Source organism: Engystomops pustulosus, chromosome 11 (assembly GCF_040894005.1).
Source record: "Engystomops pustulosus chromosome 11, aEngPut4.maternal, whole genome shotgun sequence".
Taxonomy (NCBI): domain Eukaryota; kingdom Metazoa; phylum Chordata; class Amphibia; order Anura; family Leptodactylidae; genus Engystomops; species Engystomops pustulosus.
The window spans coordinates 53434140-53457401 of record NC_092421.1 but is presented as its reverse complement, the minus strand read 5'-3'; positions in this window follow the sequence as shown (position 1 = coordinate 53457401).

Genomic DNA, 23262 nt, shown 5'->3' with positions numbered 1-23262 from the left:
TATATTTTGTGGATAACACAGCAGGGTGGCGACAAAGTTAACAACTTTGATGTGGAATCCATGAAAACAACCCAAATTTCTGCCTGACACACCTCGTTTGATAAAGGGACGATGTATGGAGGCAGCTATATGGACGACTTTTGGAGGTAGCAATGGAGACAACGTGTGGAGGCTGCTATGGAGACAATTTAATTTGGATAGTGCCTGTATGTGGCAGTCCCAAACATTTTTCAAACCAGAGGAGCAGGTAGGTGGCCCTCCAGTAAAATGGGATAGATTGAGTGCCTGTATGTGGCAGTCCCAAAAATGTTTCAAACCAGAGGAGCAGGTAGGTGGCCCTCCAGTAAAATGGAATAGATTGAGTGCCTGTATGTGGCAGTCCCAAAAATTGTTCAAACCAGAGGAGCAGGTAGGTGGCCCTGCAGTAAAATGGAATAGATTGAGTGCCTGTATGTGGCAGTCCCAAAAATTGTTCAAACCAGAGGAGCAGGTAGGTGGCCCTGCAGTAAAATGGAATAGATTGAGTGCCTGTATGTGGCAGTCCCAAAAATGTTTCAAACCAGAGGAGCAGGTAGGTGGCCCTCCAGTAAAATGGAATAGATTGAGTGCCTGTATGTGGCAGTCCCAAAAATTGTTCAAACCAGAGGAGCAGGTAGGTGGCCCTGCAGTAAAATGGAATAGATTGAGTGCCTGTATGTGGCACTCACAAAAATTGTTTCAAACAGAGGACCGGGTAGGTGGCCCTCCAGAAAAATTAAATGCATGAAGTACTATAGCAAGAGCCAGTGGGCCCTGTCAAAAAATAGCCATTTTCCTCTGCTTTACTGTACAAAGAGGAGGAGAAGGAGGAAAATGAGGAGGAGGAGGAGGAGTGGATCAATTATTCAGGTTGAGCTTCCTTCACCTGGTGGAGATTGGAAATTCTGAGAAATCCAGCCTTTATTCATTTTAATAAGCGTCAGCCTGTCAGCGCTGTCAGTCGACAGGCGTGTACGCTTATCGGTGATGATGCCACCAGCTGCACTGAAAACCCGCTCGGACAAGACGCTAGCGGCAGGGCAGGCAAGAACCTCCAAGGCGTACAGCGCCAGTTCGTGCCACATGTCCAGCTTTGAAACCCAGTAGTTGTAGGGAGCTGTGTGATCATTTAGGACGATGGTATGGTCAGCTACGTACTCCCTCACCATCTTTCTGTAAAGATCAGCCCTACTCTGCCGAGACTGGGGACAGGTGACAGTGTCTTGCTGGGGTGACATAAAGCTGGCAAAAGCCTTGTAAAGCGTACCCTTGCCAGTGCTGGACAAGCTGCCTGCTCGCCTACTCTCCCTCGCTACTTGTCCCGCAGAACTACGCACTCTGCCGCTAGCGCTGTCAGAAGGGAAATACTGTTTCAGCTTGTGCACCAGGGCCTGCTGGTATTCATGCATTCTCACACTCCTTTCCTCTCCAGGGATGAGAGTGGGAAGATTTTGCTTGTACCGTGGGTCCAGGAGAGTGAACACCCAGTAATCGGTGCTGGAATAAATTCTTTGAACGCGAGGGTCACGGGATAGGCAGCCTAGCATGAAATCTGCCATATGCGCCAGAGTACCAACGCGTAAGAATTCACTCCCCTCACTGGCCTGACTGTCCATTTCCTCCTCCTCCAACTCCTCCAACTCCTCTTCTTCTGCCCATACACGCTGAACAGTGAAGGACTCAACAATGGTCCCCTCTTGTGTCTCGCCAACATTCTCCTCCTCTTCCTCCTCATCCTCCTCCACCTCCACCTCCTCCGATATGCGCTGAGAAACAGACCTCAGGGTGCTTTGGCTATCAACAAGGGAATATTCTTCCCCCGTCTCTTGTGACGAGCGCAAAGCTTCCGACTTCATGCTGACCAGAGAGTTTTTCAACAGGCCAAGCAGCGGGATGGTGAGGCTGATGATGGCGGCATCGCCACTGACCATCTGTGTTGACTCCTCAAAGTTACTCAGCACCTGACAGATATCAGACATCCACGTCCACTCCTCATTGTAGACTTGAGGAAGCTGACTGACCTGACTACCAGTTCTGGTGGAAGTTGACATCTGGCAGTCTACAATCGCTCTGCGCTGCTGGTAAACTCTGGATAACATGGTCAGTGTTGAATTCCACCTCGTGGGCACGTCGCACAACAGTCGGTGAGCGGGCAGTTGGAGGCGGCGCTGCGCTGCCCTGAGAGTGGCAGCATCTGGGCTGGACTTCCTGAAATGCGCACAGATGCGGCGCACCTTCGTGAGCAAATCAGACAGATTGGGGTATGTCTTGAGGAAACGCTGCACTATCAGATTTAACACATGGGCCAGGCATGGCACATGTGTCAGTCTGCCGAGTTGCAGAGCCGCCACCAGGTTACGGCCGTTGTCACACACAACCATTCCCGGCTTGAGGTTCAGCGGTGCCAGCCACAGATCAGTCTGCGCCGTGATGCCCTGTAATAGCTCTTGGGCGGTGTGCCTTTTGTCGCCTAGGCTCAGCAGTTTGAGCACCGCCTGCTGTCGCTTAGCGACGGCACTGCTGCTGTGCCTAGAGCTACCGACTGATGGCGCCGTGCCCACGGATGGTAGTTCGGAGGAGGAGGTGGAGGAGGGGTGGGAGGAGGAGGAGGCATAGTAGGCCTGAAACACCTGGACCGAGGTAGGCCCCGCAATCCTCGGCGTCGGCAGTATATGAGCAGCCCCAGGGTCAGACTCGGTCCCAGCCTCCACCAAGTTAACCCAATGTGCCGTCAGCGATATATAGTGGCCCTGCCCGGCAGCACTCGTCCACGTGTCCGTGGTCAGGTGGACCTTGTCAGAAACGGCGTTGGTCAGGGCACGGATGATGTTGTCTGACACGTGCTGGTGCAGGGCTGGGACGGCACATCGGGAAAAGTAGTGGCGGCTGGGGACCGAATACCGAGGGGCGGCCGCCGCCATGAGGTTGCGAAAGGCCTCGGTCTCTACTAGCCTATAGGGCAGCATCTCCAGGCTAAGCAATCTGGAGATGTGCACATTAAGGGCTTGGGCGTGCGGGTGGGTTGCACTATATTTGCGTTTCCGCTCCAGCGTCTGGGGTATGGAGAGCTGAACGCTGGTGGATGCTGTGGAGGATCGTGGAGGCGACGATGGGGTTTTTGTGCCAGGGTCCTGGGCAGGGGGCTGACTAGCAGCTGACACAGGGGAAGGAGCAGTGGTGTGCACGGCCGGAGGTGAACGGGCTTGTTGCCACTGAGTGGGGTGCTTAGCATTCATATGCCTGCGCATACTGGTGGTAGTTAAGCTAGTAGTGGTGGAACCCCTGCTGAGCCTGGTTTGGCAAATGTTGCACACCACAGTCCGTCGGTCATCCGGTGTTTCCTTAAAGAACCTCCACACTTCTGAAGATCTAGCCCTCGCCGCAAGAGCCCTCACCACGGGAGCTTCACTAGTTGACAGTGGCGCTGATGCACCAGCTCTGGCCCTGCCTCTCCGTCTGGCCCCACCACTGCCTCTTCCAACCTGTTCAGGTCGAGGACTCTCCTCCGTCTCAGAAGCACTGTGTTCACCCGGCCTCTCAACCCAGCTTGGGTCTGTCACCTCATCATCCTCCGATCCCTCAGTCTGCTCCCCCCTCGGACTTCCTGCCCTGACAACAACTTCCCCACTGTCTGACAACCGTGTCTCCTCATCGTCGGACACCTCTTTACACACTTCCACTACGTCAAGAAGGTCATCATCACCCACAGACTGTGACTGGTGGAAAACCTGGGCATCGGAAAATTGCTCATCAGCAACCGGACAAGTGGTTTGTGACTGTGGGAAGGGTCCAGAAAACAGTTCCTCAGAGTATGCCGGTTCAAATGGCAAATTTTGCTGGGAGGGGGCAGACTGGGGGGGAGGAGGCTGAGGTGCAGGAGCTGGAGGAGTGCCGATTTCGGTGACATGGGTGGACTGCGTGGAAGACTGACTGGTGGACAAATTGCTCGAAGCATTGTCGGCAATCCACGACATCACCTGTTCGCACTGTTCTGGCCTCAACAGTGCTCTACCACGAGTCCCAGTAACTTCAGACATGAACCTAGGGAGTGTAGCTCTGCGGCGTTCCCCTGCTCCCTCATCAGCAGGTGGTGTCTCACCCCTCCCAGGACCACGGCCTCTGACCCCTGCAGTAGTTGGACGCCCACGTCCCCGCCCTCGTCCTCTACCCCTAGCCCTCGGGTTAAACATTTTTAAAATGAGAGTTATAACTTTTTTTTTTTTTTTACTTCTTTTTGTTTTTTTTGGTGTTTTTTTGTGTTTTTTTTTTTTTTTTGTGTTTTTTGTTTTTTTTTGAGTTTTTAAAACCAAACAATCCTATCCTATTGCTATGGCTATTTTCTAGCCAAGTATCAAAGGAAGCACACTACTATGCCAGATGAGATGACACTGAGTTATTGCCTAATAGAAATCCAACCCCTACTGAATTTTGCCACTTCGGCCTTTGCTATGGATATGTGCGCCACTAAGCGCAGAACACAGCGGTCGCAAGTCTCACTACAAATTGCTCAGAATTGGCAAGTACATGCACTGCAGAAACTACAGCCACCAGCAGATCAACCAGAAATCAAATATATAGAACGCTACTGTAGGCTTCAAGAAGCTGTTTGTATTCTCCTCTGGCTATTTTCTAGCCAAGTATCAAAGGAAGCACACTACTATGCCAGATGAGATGACACTGAGTTATTGCCTAATAGAAATCCAACCCCTACTGAATTTTGCCACTTCGGCCTTTGCTATGGATATGTGCGCCACTAAGCGCAGAACACAGCGGTCGCAAGTCTCACTACAAATTGCTCAGAATTGGCAAGTACATGCACTGCAGAAACTACAGCCACCAGCAGATCAACCAGAAATCAAATATATAGAACGCTACTGTAGGCTTCAAGAAGCTGTTTGTATTCTCCTATGGCTATTTTCTAGCCAAGTATCAAAGGAAGCACACTACTATGCCAGATGAGATGACACTGAGTTATTGCCTAATAGAAATCCAACCCCTACTGAATTTTGCCACTTCGGCCTTTGCTATGGATATGTGCGCCACTAAGCGCAGAACACAGCGGTCGCAAGTCTCACTACAAATTGCTCAGAATTGGCAAGTACATGCACTGCAGAAACTACAGCCACCAGCAGATCAACCAGAAATCAAATATATAGAACGCTACTGTAGGCTTCAAGAAGCTGTTTGTATTCTCCTATGGCTATTTTCTAGCCAAGTATCAAAGGAAGCACACTACTATGCCAGATGAGATGACACTGAGTTATTGCCTAATAGAAATCCAACCCCTACTGAATTTTGCCACTTCGGCCTTTGCTATGGATATGTGCGCCACTAAGCGCAGAACACAGCGGTCGCAAGTCTCACTACAAATTGCTCAGAATTGGCAAGTACATGCACTGCAGAAACTACAGCCACCAGCAGATCAACCAGAAATCAAATATATAGAACGCTACTGTAGGCTTCAAGAAGCTGTTTGTATTCTCCTATGGCTATTTTCTAGCCAAGTATCAAAGGAAGCACACTACTATGCCAGATGAGATGACACTGAGTTATTGCCTAATAGAAATCCAACCCCTACTGAATTTTGCCACTTCGGCCTTTGCTATGGATATGTGCGCCACTAAGCGCAGAACACAGCGGTCGCAAGTCTCACTACAAATTGCTCAGAATTGGCAAGTACATGCACTGCAGAAACTACAGCCACCAGCAGATCAACCAGAAATCAAATATATAGAACGCTACTGTAGGCTTCAAGAAGCTGTTTGTATTCTCCTATGGCTATTTTCTAGCCAAGTATCAAAGGAAGCACACTACTATGCCAGATGAGATGACACTGAGTTATTGCCTAATAGAAATCCAACCCCTACTGAATTTTCCCACTTCGGTCTTTGCTATGGATATGTGTGCCACTAAGAGCTAAACACAACGGTAGCAAGTCCCCCTGCTAATTCCTCACAAAATGGTAAAAGATGCAAATTAAAATAAAAAAAGTAGAACGTTATTGTGGCCCTAAGAAGGGCTGTTGGGTTCTTTGAGAATCACTCCTGCCTAACAGTAAGCTAATAGAACACCCTAACGCTTTCCCTGACCAGCAGCAGCTCTCTCCCTAGCGGCATCCAGACACAGAATGATCCGAGCAGCGCGGCCAGCGGCTAGTCTATCCCAGGGTCACCTGATCTGGCCAGCCAACCACTGCTATCGACGTGTAAGGGTACCACGTCATGCTGGGTGGAGTGCAGAGTCTCCTGGCTTGTGATTGGCTCTGTTTCTGGCCGCCAAAAAGCAAAACGGCGGGAGCTGCCATTTTCTCGAGCGGGCGAAGTATTCGTCCGAGTAACGAGCAGTTTCGAGTACCCTAATGCTCGACCGAGCATCAAGCTCGGACGAGCATGTTCGCTCATCTCTAGTATCTATCAGTCGTGCTGGTTAATTTGAGTCTTGTCTTACCTGTGTATCTAGTTCAGTTTTACCTGTCTCCGTTTGTCTGCCTGTATCTGTACCTGATCTGTATATCACCCGCTTGACCTTGATCTTGACCTGACCTGTATATAACCCGTTTGATCTTGACCTGACCTGTGTATATCCCGCCTGTATCTGTATCTGACCTGTGATTATCTGCCTGAAGACCTGATCTGTCCCTGTCTCAGTCCTGTGTTTGTATTCTGTGTACCAGTGTGAACACTGGTCTATTTCTGCATTCCGGTTACCTGTTCAGTCTTGTGTTGGTTTCTGTGCGCCAGTGTGAACACTGGTCTATTCCTGTATTCCGGTTACCTGTTCAGTCTTGTGTTGGTTTCTGTGCGCTAGTATGAACACTGGTCTATACCTGTATTTCCGTTACCTGTCTGCTCCACCATCCAGCAGCTGCCAGACAAAGTAAGTGTCCCCTGTCCTGTTGTAGGGTCACTCAGGGATCGTCAGTTAGATTCCTGATAGTGGGTTCGCCCTTAACAGGGCGGTTTATCTGCTTTAGGCAGGGCCTTAGTCCGCAGGGACGTCACGGGTGAGTTCGCCACCACTTACGTAGTCTGACAGCTAGCGCCAAGTCTGGTTGTGGTTGCACGGTTGCTGGACAGGTGCTGACAGTTTGTCCTTTGTGCCCACTCAACGGTCAGATATTTTTGAGGTAGTAAAGAACCTCAATCTGTTTGTCCGCAATTAAAATGGCACAAATTTCATAAACAACAAAACCTTAAACTAAGTAAAGATCTTGGCATACCTAATGATTTACTATCAGATGTTCACTTACTTTTTAGCCTACAGGATGACAACTCCCAGAGAGGCAAAGGCCCGTTCACAAATTAAAAAAATAAAAATACCCAGATGCCTCCACTTGGTGATGCGTCACCAATTGATGTTTTTCTTAATATGGTTAGTGAAGAATTGCGCCATTATACATCTCCTTAATTTTCACTCAACATGAATAGAGAAGAGAATGCAGCCCTTGTCACCCTTGAGAAAGAAAAACTGATTACGATTAAGCCATCAGACAAGGGGGGGAATGTTGCAGTTATGGACTCTACTGATTTTAAACGGATGTGTTTGGATCTACTTAAGAACAGGGATTCATACGCTATATTACCTGTAAACCCACTACCGACCTATTATGGGGAACTTAAAAAGATTTTAGACACTGCCAAGGACCATGATCTGATAAGTGAAGGTGAATATAGATTTTTGTTGCCCAAACACCCAAGGACAGCAACTTTTTATACGTTGCCAAAGATACATAAGGGTACTCAAACATTGAAGGGGAGACATATAGTCTCAGGGATCGATAGCCTTGTACAGAACATTGGCATATATCTTGATCAGATCCTACGTGAATTTGTTGTGCCCCTATCCTCCTACACGAGGGATACCCTAGACTTATTGAAAAGACTGGAGGACATCAATGTTGACACAAACTGTTTTCTAGCTAGTATAGATGTCAAGGCTCTATGCTCCTCCATTCCCCATGAGTTTGGGCTGCATTTTACGTTTGAGATATATCAAAATAGATGACCATTTTTAGATGTCTTGATTAGTAAGGATGTAAATGGGAGGATTGAAACCACGGTCTATAGGAAACCAACTGCCACCAACGCCTTAATCAGATGGGAAGGTAGCCACCCCCTCCTACTGATACGTGACCCCCAACGGTCAATACCTGAGACTCAGACGTAACAGTTCTTCTTAATTAGAGTCACCTTAGGCTTCCGGCTCCTCTTCTTGCCAGGTTCTGCCTTCCTGGCAGGATCTGGCTGTGTGTAACTTAGCACGCTTGTTCAGGCGAAAAGGTGGAAAATATGTGAAAGTAAAAAAAAAAATAAAATAAATCATTTTATGATAATTAATTATATAAATAAAATAAAGTCCCATAATCTCCCCAGTTACACATATAATGCAAATACAGTATATAAACACAAAAACACACGAAAAATGTACATATTTGGTATCACCACGTCCGTATTAATCTGTACAATAAATCTAAATCAATATTGAACCCCCTCGGTGAAGGACCATCACAAAAGTGTTCTAAAAAGTTATCAAAAAAAGCTACATTCCCTAATATGATAAGACTGAAAAGAACAACTCTTTTCACAAAAAATAAGCCCTCAACCAGGTCTGACAACAGAAAAATACAGAAGTTATGGCAATAAAAAGTTGTCAATAGTAAAAACAAACAGCAATATTCTCCAATATTGGTTTTGCTCAGGAAAATTGAGCAAAGATAAGAAAAACTATATAAATGAGGTAACACCGCAATCTTAGTGAACCAGAGAATAAAGATAAAATATTATTTTTACGTTACGGTGAGCGGGGGGAAAAAATGCTAAAAATCCAAAATAAAAATTGATGATTTTGTTTGTGTCCCCTTTGAAATAGTTAATAAAATCTCATGAATACGCTATAGACCCCCAAAATGAATTATCTATACATTGTATCTCATTCCGTAAAAAATAAGACCTCATAAGTTTGCATTACCAAAAAAAAAAAAAATGTATAGGTTGTACAATGTGACAATACAAATCTGCTGTGAATGGCGCCTCCATTCATTCTATGCCCGGTCGTGCGCCCGTACAGAAGTTTACCACAACATATGGGGTATCAGTACACTCGGGAGGAATTGGGCATCAAGCGTTGCAGTGCGTTTCATCATTTAATTTATTCTGAAACTGTCAGTTTGTCCTAAATGAATGTATTTTCCAAAAAATTCCATAGCTTCTAAATCGCAGGTCCATATTGTTTTAACCCATGTGAAACACTTAAAGGGTTAATGGACTTAATAGATGTTGTTTTACATAGGTTGAGGGGTGAAGTTTCTATAGTGGGGTCATTTATGGGGTGTTACTATTATTTAGGCCTTTCAAAGTCACTTGGAAGCTGAGTTTTCCCTCAAAATGTGAGTTTTGGCAATTTTCATGAAAATGAGAAAAATCGCACCTAAAGTTCTGCATCTCATAACATACGAGAAAAGTGAGAGGACGCATAAAATATCATCCCAACATGAAGCAGACATTCCATAAATGTTAATTATCAAGCTTTTTGGGTAGTTTTACTTCCTGTCTGGAAAGCAGAACATTTCAAACTTGGAAAATGAAGACTTTTTACAAAATTTTGCCAAATTTTCACTTTTTTTCAGAATGAATCGCAAAACATATCACTTAAATTTTATAACTAACATGAAGTACAATGTATCACAAGAAAACATTCTCAAAATCACCGGGATATGTTAAAGCGTTCCGAAGTTATAACCAATTATCGTGAGACATGTCAGATTTGAAAAATCGAGTCTGGTCATTGAGCTGAAAACTAGTGTCGGTGATAAGGGGTTAATATTCTTTGATAATCACTGTTTAGTGTGTATAACATGCTGTGAATTTTCTGTTTCATGCATAACATCATGTCTGACGAAGAGAACTAGTATTTTCGAAAGCTCACCATCAAATATACTCAGTTAGCCTCAAAAAGATATCGTCTGATTTCTTCACTCCTCTTAGAATTTAAGAAACAGGCAGCGGACCTCAGGGGTAGATTCTTGGAGAAAGGGTTTCCAGATGGGATTCTCAGAGCTGCTTACAAGATGGCACTATGTAGCGATCGAACTTCCTTGCTCAATTCAGCAGGCAAAGACCCTCCCGCCACTGAACCCTTCAGAATGATAACCACATGCAGTGGCGATGCTGGGTTCATTAGACAGATTTTGGATCAACATTGGTCCATCCTTACAGGATGTGATAGGTCCAACCCCACAGGTGACATATAGGTGGGGACAATCACTAAGGGATTGCTTGGTAAAATGCCACTTTGTAGCAGCACTACAAGAAACATGGCTAACATCCAATGTAAGTGGCAGTTACAGATGTAGTGGCTGTGTTGCGTGCCCTGTGATACAAACATGTAAGAATTTTACATCTAATGTGACAGGGAAAACTTACTCCATACGCTCGTTTATAAACTGTCGCACGTGTGGCGTTATCTACAGGGCAGTCTGCAATTGTGGTCTTGAGCATATAGGGAAGACCAAACAGGAATTGAGACGACAAATTGGCGTGCACCTAGGAGATATCGCTCATAATCGTGACACTCCAGTGGCACGCCATATGAATCAATACCATGCGGGTGATATCAACAGTATTAAATTCATGGGCATTGATGTCGTGCAACCCAATCTAAGAGGTGGAGATTGGGATCCCTTGATCCTCCAGAGAGAGGCCAAATGGATCTTCTGGTGCGATACGGTGTCCCCTAAAGGCTTGAATGAAAATGTATCATTTGCACCATTCATTTGACCTCACCATAAGTAGTGTTCACACTTACTTGTAACACATGTACATATCATTACTGATATCTTTTCTCTCATGTATGTCATCATTTTTTCATTATCTTTTCTGATATAATGAATTTCTTAAGTATGGGACATGATGTCTCCAAGTTTCTTGACTGTCCACTTATGAGCTAGGACTATATGAATCATTGCAATAATGATCTTGTGCCCTTTGTTTGAATATGTTGTGTTTCTAACCAGTCAAAATAAGCACTTTAATTATGAGTGTCATTTTCCTTTTTTATATGAGATCCCGCTGGTCATTGAACAATGGTCCTCAACGTTGTGTATGTATAGTGGGTAGCACTAAAGTTTGGATGCATGACCTTTTGTTTTTGTTATCAAAGTGCTCCCCGCGTCAATATTCTCAACTTGAAGTGCCAGTCGGGCAACTATGCTTCTTAGGGGCGTAACTGATAGAGTGGATATGATTATACCCTTTCTATCCATGCCCCCAGTTAGTCCCGTTGCAATAGTTTTAGGCAGTGGATCGGGGTCACCGTATGGATAGGCTTGGCCTCACCACGCCTCCAACCTACCCTCGCGTCTCCATGACGATTGTACACTAATGACGCGTCGATCCGGGTTACCGGAAGTGACGTGTCGCTTTGACAGCCGGACCGGAAGTAAGATGTCCGCGTCTGTAAACACGAGGAGACGCTGGAGGGAGATGGTGGAGGTACACAAGGGCAAGTAGATAATTGCCCCTTGATTATTAGGAACCGCCTGTATTATGCCATCACAATGATTGGACCATACCCACTATAGGGTGGTTACATGCACCACTGATTTGTCATGATTGGTCCACATGCTATAGGGGTATTTTGACCAATGAGAATGAGGTTTGTGGACTGGGTGGGAGGTCACCCAACCACTGAAATCCTTTAAATACTCTGAATTAGGATTATATAGCTGCTACAGGAATAGACTAGGCCATTGCTAATCCATATTTCTGACCACTGTTGGTTCCCCTGCAGCATGACTACATATTGATATAACTGTTTGTGGCACTGAAAACGCGTCGGGAACGCTGTTGGAATTGGACCCATAGGGCTTACTAGGGTAATTCTATGACTAAGGATTACCTTGTCCTTGTAAGGACGGGAGCTATGTTTGGGAGACTAGGGCAAGTGGAGCATAGGGCACACTAGGGGCAGTATATCCATCTTTCTCCTGACTGAGATGTGCCTGAGACTCACTATCTACAACCCTCGTCATCTCCTTCTTCTGGATGGGTGAGATATGAACATTTTCCTATCCTTTGTAGTGACAATTCATTACCCTATTCACAGTCTATAATCTGTGATGCTGTTTGTGTTTGCATAAGGACTCGCCTGCTTCCTTTTCAGTTTGGGATTACTTGTCTATCAGTATTCTGAGTTCATATACTCAATGCTGTTTGTGTTTGCACTCAGATTGTCACGGTACCCTTTAGAGATACCAACCATTTGACTATGGTCAGCCTTTTATATATAATTTTGTGTGATGGTTCATTTTGGTGTTTCTCTCTTTTAACCGTAGTATTAAAAGTTATGTTTTATATGCCCTCACCTATTTATATGTGTATTAGATTGGGATGGTGAACCCAGTGGCTTGTAATTTGGCTTGTAAATAGGCTTGTAATTTGTGTTCTCTCCAAACACCAGCAGCCAACGCATAACATCATGCGTCTTTTAGGGGTTAAATTTACATTTAATTAATAAAATATCTTTTATTCCCAGTAATTCTGTGACCACTAAGGGAAATGTGCTAAGGTAGACACACATGCTTAGTTTTGGATTAAGCCCTCTGCTACTTCTGGTATGCATGAGACCTGGTGCAAGTGCTGTAATACTAATGGTGTGTCACACTGAGTATTCTGCTGTTGAGAAAAGCAGTCACTGAGTCCTTAGATTCAGGTGGTTTGGGCGATAGCCCAAGGTCCAAACCTTCTAGTGGACCAGAGCAACCCAAGCCACCCACCACTTCTAAACTGAAAAAGAATTTCACCCATGAAATACTCGTACATCTATTTCTGCTCTTTATACACATGTACAGAAGGGCCATTTTAGGACCTTTGAAGGTCCAACAAAGGTCCTGAAAACACAGATTGAAAGCATAAATAAGGAACAGATCCATCATACCCTTAGAAGCTTGATTTTAGTACAATATGTAAAAAGGGATTCTAGACTTGTAGGGGCTATAATTAGAGATGAGCGAACATGCTCGTCCGAGCTTGATGCTCGGTCGAGCATTAGGGTACTCGAAACTGCTCGTTGCTCGGACGAATACTTCGCCCGCTCGAGAAAATGGCAGCTCCCGCTGTTTTGCTTTTTGGCGGCCAGAAACAGAGCCAATCACAAGCCAGGAGACTCTGCACTCCACCCAGCATGACGTGGTACCCTTACACGTCGATAGCAGTGGTTGGCTGGCCAGATCAGGTGACCCTGGGATAGACTAGCCGCTGCCCGCGCTGCTCGGATCATTCTGTGTCTGGATGCCGCTAGGGAGAGAGCTGCTGCTGGTCAGGGAAAGCGTTAGGGTGTTCTATTAGCTTACTGTTAGGCAGGAGTGATTCTCAAAGAACCCAACAGCCCTTCTTAGGGCTACAATAACGTTCTACTTTTTTTATTTTAATTTGCATCTAGTACCATTTTGTGAGGAATTAGCAGGGGGACTTGCTACCGTTGTGTTTAGCTCTTAGTGGCACACATATCCATAGCAAAGACCGAAGTGGGAAAATTTAGTAGGGGTTGGATTTCAATTAGGCACTAACTCAGTGTCATCTCATCTGGCATAGTAGTGTGCTTTGATACTTGGCTAGAAAATAGCCATAGGAGAATACAAAGAGCTTACTTACGCATACAGTAGCGTTCTATATATTTGATTTCTGGTTGATCTGCTGGTGGCTGTACTTTCTGCAGTGCATGTACTAGCCAATTCTGAGCAATTTGTAGTGAGACTTGCGACCGCTGTGTTCTGCGCTTAGTGACGCACATATCCATAGCAAAGACCGAAGTAGGAAAATTTAGTAGGGGTTGGATTTCAATTAGGCACTAACTCAGTGTCATCTCATCTGGCATAGTAGTGTGCTTTGATACTTGGCTAGAAAATAGCCATAGGAGAATACAAAGAGCTTACTTACGCATACAGTAGCGTTCTATATATTTGATTTCTGGTTGATCTGCTGGTGGCTGTACTTTCTGCAGTGCATGTACTAGCCAATTCTGAGCAATTTGTAGTGAGACTTGCGACCGCTGTGTTCTGCGCTTAGTGACGCACATATCCATAGCAAAGACCGAAGTGGGAAAATTTAGTAGGGGTTGGATTTCAATTAGGCACTAACTCAGTGTCATCTCATCTGGCATAGTAGTGTGTTTTGATACTTGGCTAGAAAATAGCCATAGGAGAATACAAAGAGCTTACTTACGCATACAGTAGCGTTCTATATATTTGATTTCTGGTTGATCTGCTGGTGGCTGTACTTTCTGCAGTGCATGTACTAGCCAATTCTGAGCAATTTGTAGTGAGACTTGCGACCGCTGTGTTCTGCGCTTAGTGACGCACATATCCATAGCAAAGACCGAAGTAGGAAAATTTAGTAGGGGTTGGATTTCAATTAGGCACTAACTCAGTGTCATCTCATCTGGCATAGTAGTGTGCTTTGATACTTGGCTAGAAAATAGCCATAGGAGAATACAAAGAGCTTACTTACGCATACAGTAGCGTTCTATATATTTGATTTCTGGTTGATCTGCTGGTGGCTGTACTTTCTGCAGTGCATGTACTAGCCAATTCTGAGCAATTTGTAGTGAGACTTGCGACCGCTGTGTTCTGCGCTTAGTGACGCACATATCCATAGCAAAGACCGAAGTGGGAAAATTTAGTAGGGGTTGGATTTCAATTAGGCACTAACTCAGTGTCATCTCATCTGGCATAGTAGTGTGCTTTGATACTTGGCTAGAAAATAGCCATAGGAGAATACAAAGAGCTTACTTACGCATACAGTAGCGTTCTATATATTTGATTTCTGGTTGATCTGCTGGTGGCTGTACTTTCTGCAGTGCATGTACTAGCCAATTCTGAGCAATTTGTAGTGAGACTTGCGACCGCTGTGTTCTGCGCTTAGTGACGCACATATCCATAGCAAAGACCGAAGTGGGAAAATTTAGTAGGGGTTGGATTTCAATTAGGCACTAACTCAGTGTCATCTCATCTGGCATAGTAGTGTGTTTTGATACTTGGCTAGAAAATAGCCATAGGAGAATACAAAGAGCTTACTTACGCATACAGTAGCGTTCTATATATTTGATTTCTGGTTGATCTGCTGGTGGCTGTACTTTCTGCAGTGCATGTACTAGCCAATTCTGAGCAATTTGTAGTGAGACTTGCGACCGCTGTGTTCTGCGCTTAGTGACGCACATATCCATAGCAAAGACCGAAGTGGGAAAATTTAGTAGGGGTTGGATTTCAATTAGGCACTAACTCAGTGTCATCTCATCTGGCATAGTAGTGTGCTTTGATACTTGGCTAGAAAATAGCCATAGGAGAATACAAAGAGCTTACTTACGCATACAGTAGCGTTCTATATATTTGATTTCTGGTTGATCTGCTGGTGGCTGTACTTTCTGCAGTGCATGTACTAGCCAATTCTGAGCAATTTGTAGTGAGACTTGCGACCGCTGTGTTCTGCGCTTAGTGACGCACATATCCATAGCAAAGACCGAAGTGGGAAAATTTAGTAGGGGTTGGATTTCAATTAGGCACTAACTCAGTGTCATCTCATCTGGCATAGTAGTGTGCTTTGATACTTGGCTAGAAAATAGCCATAGCAATAGGATAGCATTGTTTGGTTTTAAAAACTCAAAAAAAACCAAAAAACACAAAAAAAAAAAAAAACACAAAAAAAAACAAAAAAAAGTAAAAAAAAAAATAAAGTTATAACTCTCATTTTAAAAATGTTTAACCCGAGGGCTAGGGGTAGAGGACGAGGGCGGGGACGTGGGCGTCCAACTACTGCAGGGGTCAGAGGCCGTGGTCCTGGGCGGGGTGAGACACCACCTGCTGATGAGGGAGCAGGGGAACGCCGCAGAGCTACACTCCCTAGGTTCATGTCTGAAGTTACTGGGACTCGTGGTAGAGCACTGTTGAGGCCAGAACAGTGCGAACAGGTGATGTCGTGGATTGCTGACAATGCTTCGAGCAATTTGTCCACCACCAGTCAGTCTTCCACGCAGTCCACCCATGTCACCGAAATCGCCACTCCTCCAGCTCCTGCACCTCAGCCTCCTCCCCCCCAGTCTGCCCCCTCCCAGGAAAATTTGGCATTTGAACCGGCATACTCTGAGGAACTGTTTTCTGGACCCTTCCCACAGTCACAAACCACTTGTCCGGTTGCTGCTGAGCAATTTTCCGATGCCCAGGTTTTCCAACAGTCACAGTCTGTGGGTGATGATGACCTTCTTGACGTAGTGGAAGTGTGTAAAGAGGTGTCCGACGATGAGGAGACACGGTTGTCAGACAGTGGGGAAGTTGTTGTCAGGGCAGGAAGTCCGAGGGGGGAGCAGACTGAGGGATCGGAGGATGATGAGGTGACAGACCCAAGCTGGGTTGAGAGGCCGGGTGAACACAGTGCTTCTGAGACGGAGGAGAGTCCTCGACCAGAACAGGTTGGAAGAGGCAGTGGTGGGGCCAGACGGAGAGGCAGGGCCAGAGCTGGTGCATCAGCGCCAAATGTGTCAACTAGTGAAGCTCCCGTGGCGAGGGCTCCTGCGGCGAGGGCTAGATCTTCAGAAGTCTGGAGGTTCTTTAAGGAAACACCGGATGACCGACGGACTGTGGTGTGCAACATTTGCCAAACCAGGCTCAGCAGGGGTTCCACCACTACTAGCTTAACTACCACCAGTATGCGCAGGCATATGAATGCTAAACACCCCACTCAGTGGCAACAAGCCCGTTCACCTCCGGCCGTGCACACCACTGCTCCTTCCCCTGTGTCAGCTGCTAGTCAGCCCCCTGCCCAGGACCCTGCCACAAAAACCCCATCGTCGCCTCCACGATCCTCCACAGCATCCACCAGCGTTCAGCTCTCCATACCCCAGACGCTGGAGCGGAAACGCAAATATAGTGCAACCCACCCGCACGCCCAAGCCCTTAATGTGCACATCTCCAGATTGCTTAGCCTGGAGATGCTGCCCTATAGGCTAGTAGAGACCGAGGCCTTTCGCAACCTCATGGCGGCGGCCGCCCCTCGGTATTCGGTCCCCAGCCGCCACTACTTTTCCCGATGTGCCGTCCCAGCCCTGCACCAGCACGTGTCAGACAACATCATCCGTGCCCTGACCAACGCCGTTTCTGACAAGGTCCACCTGACCACGGACACGTGGACGAGTGCTGCCGGGCAGGGCCACTATATATCGCTGACGGCACATTGGGTTAACTTGGTGGAGGCTGGGACCGAGTCTGACACTGGGGCTGCTCATATACTGCCGACGCCGAGGATTGCGGGGCCTACCTCGGTCCAGGTGTTTCAGGCCTACTATGCCTCCTCCTCCTCCCACCCCTCCTCCACCTCCTCCTCCGAACTACCATCCGTGGGCACGGCGCCATCAGTCGGTAGCTCTAGGCACAGCAGCAGTGCCGTCGCTAAGCGACAGCAGGCGGTGCTCAAACTGCTGAGCCTAGGCGACAAAAGGCACACCGCCCAAGAGCTATTACAGGGCATCACGGCGCAGACTGATCTGTGGCTGGCACCGCTGAACCTCAAGCCGGGAATGGTTGTGTGTGACAACGGCCGTAACCTGGTGGCGGCTCTGCAACTCGGCAGACTGACCCATGTGCCATGCCTGGCCCATGTGTTAAATCTGATAGTTCAGCGTTTCCTCAAGACATACCCCAATCTGTCTGATTTGCTCACGAAGGTGCGCCGCATCTGTGCGCATTTCAGGAAGTCCAGCCCAGATGCTGCCACTCTCAGGGCAGCGCAGCGCCGCCTCCAACTGCCCGCTCACCGACTGTTGTGCGACGTGCCCACGAGGTGGAATTCAACACTGACCATGTTATCCAGAGTTTACCAGCAGCGCAGAGCGATTGTAGACTGCCAGATGTCAACTTCCACCAGAACTGGTAGTCAGGTCAGTCAGCTTCCTCAAGTCTACAATGAGGAGTGGACGTGGATGTCTGATATCTGTCAGGTGCTGAGTAACTTTGAGGAGTCAACACAGATGGTCAGTGGCGATGCCGCCATCATCAGCCTCACCATCCCGCTGCTTGGCCTGTTGAAAAACTCTCTGGTCAGCATGAAGTCGGAAGCTTTGCGCTCGTCACAAGAGACAGGGGAAGAATATTCCCTTGTTGATAGCCAAAGCACCCTCAGGTCTGTTTCTCAGCGCATATCGGAGGAGGTGGAGGTGGAGGAGGATGAGGAGGAAGAGGAGGAGAATGTTGGTGAGACACAAGAGGGGACCATTGTTGAGTCCTTTACTGTTCAGCGTGTATGGGCAGAAGAAGAGGAGTTGGAGGAGTTGGAGGAGGAGGAAATGGACAGTCAGGCCAGTGAGGGGAGTGAATTCTTACGCGTTGGTACTCTGGCGCATATGGCAGATTTCATGCTAGGCTGCCTATCCCGTGACCCTCGCGTTCAAAGAATTTATTCCAGCACCGATTACTGGGTGTTCACTCTCCTGGACCCACGGTACAAGCAAAATCTTTCCACTCTCATCCCTGCAGAGGAAAGGAGTGTGAGAATGCATGAATACCAGCAGGCCCTGGTGCACTAGCTGAAACAGTATTTCCCTTCTGACAGCGCTAGCGGCAGAGTGCGTAGTTCTGCGGGACAAGTAGCGAGGGAGAGTAGGCGAGCAGGCAGCTTGTCCAGCACTGGCAAGGGTACGCTTTACAAGGCTTTTGCCAGCTTTATGTCACCCCAGCAAGACACTGTCACCTGTCCCCAGTCTCGGCAGAGTAGGGCTGATCTTTACAGAAAGATGGTGAGGGAGTACGTAGCTGACCATACCATCGTCCTAAATGATCACACAGCTCCCTACAACTACTGGGTTTCAAAGCTGGACATGTGGCACGAACTGGCGCTGTACGCCTTGGAGGTTCTTGCCTGCCCTGCCGCTAGCGTCTTGTCCGAGCGGGTTTTCAGTGCAGCTGGTGGCATCATCACCGATAAGCGTACACGCCTGTCGACTGACAGCGCTGACAGGCTGACGCTTATTAAAATGAATAAAGGCTGGATTTCTCAGAATTTCCAATCTCCACCAGGTGAAGGAAGCTCAACCTGAATAATTGATCCACTCCTCCTCCTCCTCATTTTCCTCCTTCTCCTCCTCTTTGTACAGTAAAGCAGAGGAAAATGGCTATTTTTTGACAGGGCCCACTGGCTCTTGCTATAGTACTTCATGCATTTAATTTTTCTGGAGGGCCACCTACCCGGTCCTCTGTTTGAAACAATTTTTGTGAGTGCCACATACAGGCACTCAATCTATTCCATTTTACTGCAGGGCCACCTACCTGCTCCTCTGGTTTGAAACATTTTTGGGACTGCCACATACAGGCACTCAATCTATTCCATTTTACTGGAGGGCCACCTACCTGCTCCTCTGGTTTGAAAAATTTTTGGGACTGCCACATACAGGCACTCAATCTATTCCATTTTACTGCAGGGCCACCTACCTGCTCCTCTGGTTTGAAACATTTTTGGGACTGCCACATACAGGCACTCAATCTATTCCATTTTACTGGAGGGCCACCTACCTGCTCCTCTGGTTTGAAAAATGTTTGGGACTGCCACATACAGGCACTATCCAAATTAAATTGTCTCCATAGCAGCCTCCACACGTTGTCTCCATTGCTACCTCCAAAAGTCGTCCATATAGCTGCCTCCATACATCGTCCCTTTATCAAACGAGGTGTGTCAGGCAGAAATTTGGGTTGTTTTCATGGATTCCACATCAAAGTTGTTAACTTTGTCGCCACCCTGCTGTGTTATCCACAAAATATACTGGCAAACTTTTACCATTTAGGGATATTATTTCAGCGCTTCTTGCGCATCTGTTTACATTCCCCTCACCCGGCATATCCTAAACTTATAAGAACGCTACTACACTTGATCTTATACAAAAGGTTCTTAGAAGTGCTGTTTGGGGAGTAGCCTAGAGACAGGGGCTTGAATTGGCGAAAGCTCGCCTGGCAGCGGAGCGCCAGCTCCATGCGCATCATGCGCTTCTTGCGCATCTGTTTACATTCCCCTCACCCGGCATATCCTAAACTTATAAGAACGCTACTACACTTGATCTTATACAAAAGGTTCTTAGAAGTGCTGTTTGGGGAGTAGCCTAGAGACAGGGGCTTGAATTGGCGAAAGCTCGCCTGGCAGCGGAGCGCCAGCTCCATGCGCATCATGCGCTTCTTGCGCATCTGTTTACATTCCCCTCACCCGGCATATCCTAAACTTATAAGAACGCTACTACACTTGATCTTATACAAAAGGTTCTTAGAAGTGCTGTTTGGGGAGTAGCCTAGAGACAGGGGCTTGAATTGGCGAAAGCTCGCCTGGCAGCGGAGCGCCAGCTCCATGCGCATCATGCGCTTCTTGCGCATCTGTTTACATTCCCCTCACCCGCCATATCCCAAACTTATAAGAACGCTACTACACTTAACTTGGTGCAGGCTGGGACCGAGTCTGACCCTGGGGCTGGTCATATACTGCCGACGCAGAGAATTGCGGGGCCTACCTCGGTCCAGGTCTCAAAGGCCTACTATACCTCCTCCCACCCCTCCTCCACCTCCTCCTCCTCCGAATTACCATCCGTGGGCATGGCGCCATCAGTCGGTAGCTCTAGGCACAGCAGCAGTGCCGTCGCTAAGCGACAGCAGGCGGTGCTGAAACTGCTGAGCCTAGGCGATAAAAGGCACACCGCCCAAGAGCTATTACAGGGCATTCCACATCAAAGTTGTTAACTTTGTCGCCACCCTGCTGTGTAATCCACAAAATATACTTGCAAACTTTTACCATTTAGGGATATTATTTCAGCGCTTCTTGCGCATCTGTTTACATTCCCCTCACCCGCCATATCCTAAACTTATAAGAACGCTACTACACTTGATCTTATACAAAAGGTTCTTAGAAGTGCTGTTTGTGGAGTAGCCTAGAGACAGGGGCTTGGATTGGCAAAAGCTCGCCTGGCTGCAGAGCGCCAGCTCCATCCCAAGATCCAACTAACATAGTTGCAGCACCTTTAATCTACTACTAGTTCACTGCCTCCATAATAATAATAATAATAATCTTTATTTATATAGCGTCATCAGATCTTGTGCAGTGAGCTCTGCAGATTTTTGTGGCAGATAACTTTTAAAAAAGCATTAGCAAAGCGAGTGTATGAGCTTGGCAGCGAGTGTGCACTGATCCCAAGTGTGTGCAGTGTCTTAAGTGTGACTTAGGTTTAAGGGAAGGAATACTTTTTGGATCCAGCAACAAATAGATAAGTGCATCTACATTTTTTATTTCCTGATATTCATTGTGTGATTTTTATTGCAACCAAGTAGATCTGAAGGTATTTTACTTGCATAATCTGTATATTGTGTGGGGGGTATAGGGAGGCATTCACCTTGCTTATCTAGACAGTATAGTCACAGGTGCTGCCTAATTAATAGTGGGGTGTGGCTATCTAATTAGCAGCCTTTATATACTTCTGTGGTCAGTTTGTTTGGTGGTTTGCAGCCAGATCTTGTGCAGTGAGCTCTGCAGATTTTTGTGGCAGATAACTTTTAAAAAAGCATTAGCAAAGCGAGTGTATGAGCTTGGCAGCGAGTGTGCACTGATCCCAAGTGTGTGCAGTGTCTTAAGTGTGACTTAGGTTTAAGGGAAGGAATACTTTTTGGATCCAGCAACAAATAGATAAGTGCATCTACATTTTTTATTTCCTGATATTCATTGTGTGATTTTTATTGCAACCAAGTAGATCTGAAGGTATTTTACTTGCATAATCTGTATATTGTGTGGGGGGTATAGGGAGGCATTCACCTTGCTTATCTAGACAGTATAGTCACAGGTGCTGCCTAATTAATAGTGGGGTGTGGCTATCTAATTAGCAGCCTTTATATACTTCTGTGGTCAGTTTGTTTGGTGGTTTGCAGCCAGATCTTGTGCAGTGAGCTCTGCAGATTTTTGTGGCAGATAACTTTTAAAAAAGCATTAGCAAAGCGAGTGTATGAGCTTGGCAGCGAGTGTGCACTGATCCCAAGTGTGTGCAGTGTCTTAAGTGTGACTTAGGTTTAAGGGAAGGAATACTTTTTGGATCCAGCAACAAATAGATAAGTGCATCTACATTTTTTATTTCCTGATATTCAATGTGTGATTTTTATTGCAACCAAGTAGATCTGAAGGTATTTTACTTGCATAATCTGTATATTGTGTGGGGGGTATAGGGAGGCATTCACCTTGCTTATCTAGACAGTATAGTCACAGGTGCTGCCTAATTAATAGTGGGGTGTGGCTATCTAATTAGCAGCCTTTATATACTTCTGTGGTCAGTTTGTTTGGTGGTTTGCAGCCAGATCTTGTGCAGTGAGCTCTGCAGATTTTTGTGGCAGATAACTTTTAAAAAAGCATTAGCAAAGCGAGTGTATGAGCTTGGCAGCGAGTGTGCACTGATCCCAAGTGTGTGCAGTGTCTTAAGTGTGACTTAGGTTTAAGGGAAGGAATACTTTTTGGATCCAGCAACAAATAGATAAGTGCATCTACATTTTTTATTTCCTGATATTCATTGTGTGATTTTTATTGCAACCAAGTAGATCTGAAGGTATTTTACTTGCATAATCTGTATATTGTGTGGGGGGTATAGGGAGGCATTCACCTTGCTTATCTAGACAGTATAGTCACAGGTGCTGCCTAATTAATAGTGGGGTGTGGCTATCTAATTAGCAGCCTTTATATACTTCTGTGGTCAGTTTGTTTGGTGGTTTGCAGCCAGATCTTGTGCAGTGAGCTCTGCAGATTTTTGTGGCAGATAACTTTTAAAAAAGCATTAGCAAAGCGAGTGTATGAGCTTGGCAGCGAGTGTGCACTGATCCCAAGTGTGTGCAGTGTCTTAAGTGTGACTTAGGTTTAAGGGAAGGAATACTTTTTGGATCCAGCAACAAATAGATAAGTGCATCTACATTTTTTATTTCCTGATATTCATTGTGTGATTTTTATTGCAACCAAGTAGATCTGAAGGTATTTTACTTGCATAATCTGTATATTGTGTGGGGGGTATAGGGAGGCATTCACCTTGCTTATCTAGACAGTATAGTCACAGGTGCTGCCTAATTAATAGTGGGGTGTGGCTATCTAATTAGCAGCCTTTATATACTTCTGTGGTCAGTTTGTTTGGTGGTTTGCAGCCAGATCTTGTGCAGTGAGCTCTGCAGATTTTTGTGGCAGATAACTTTTAAAAAAGCATTAGCAA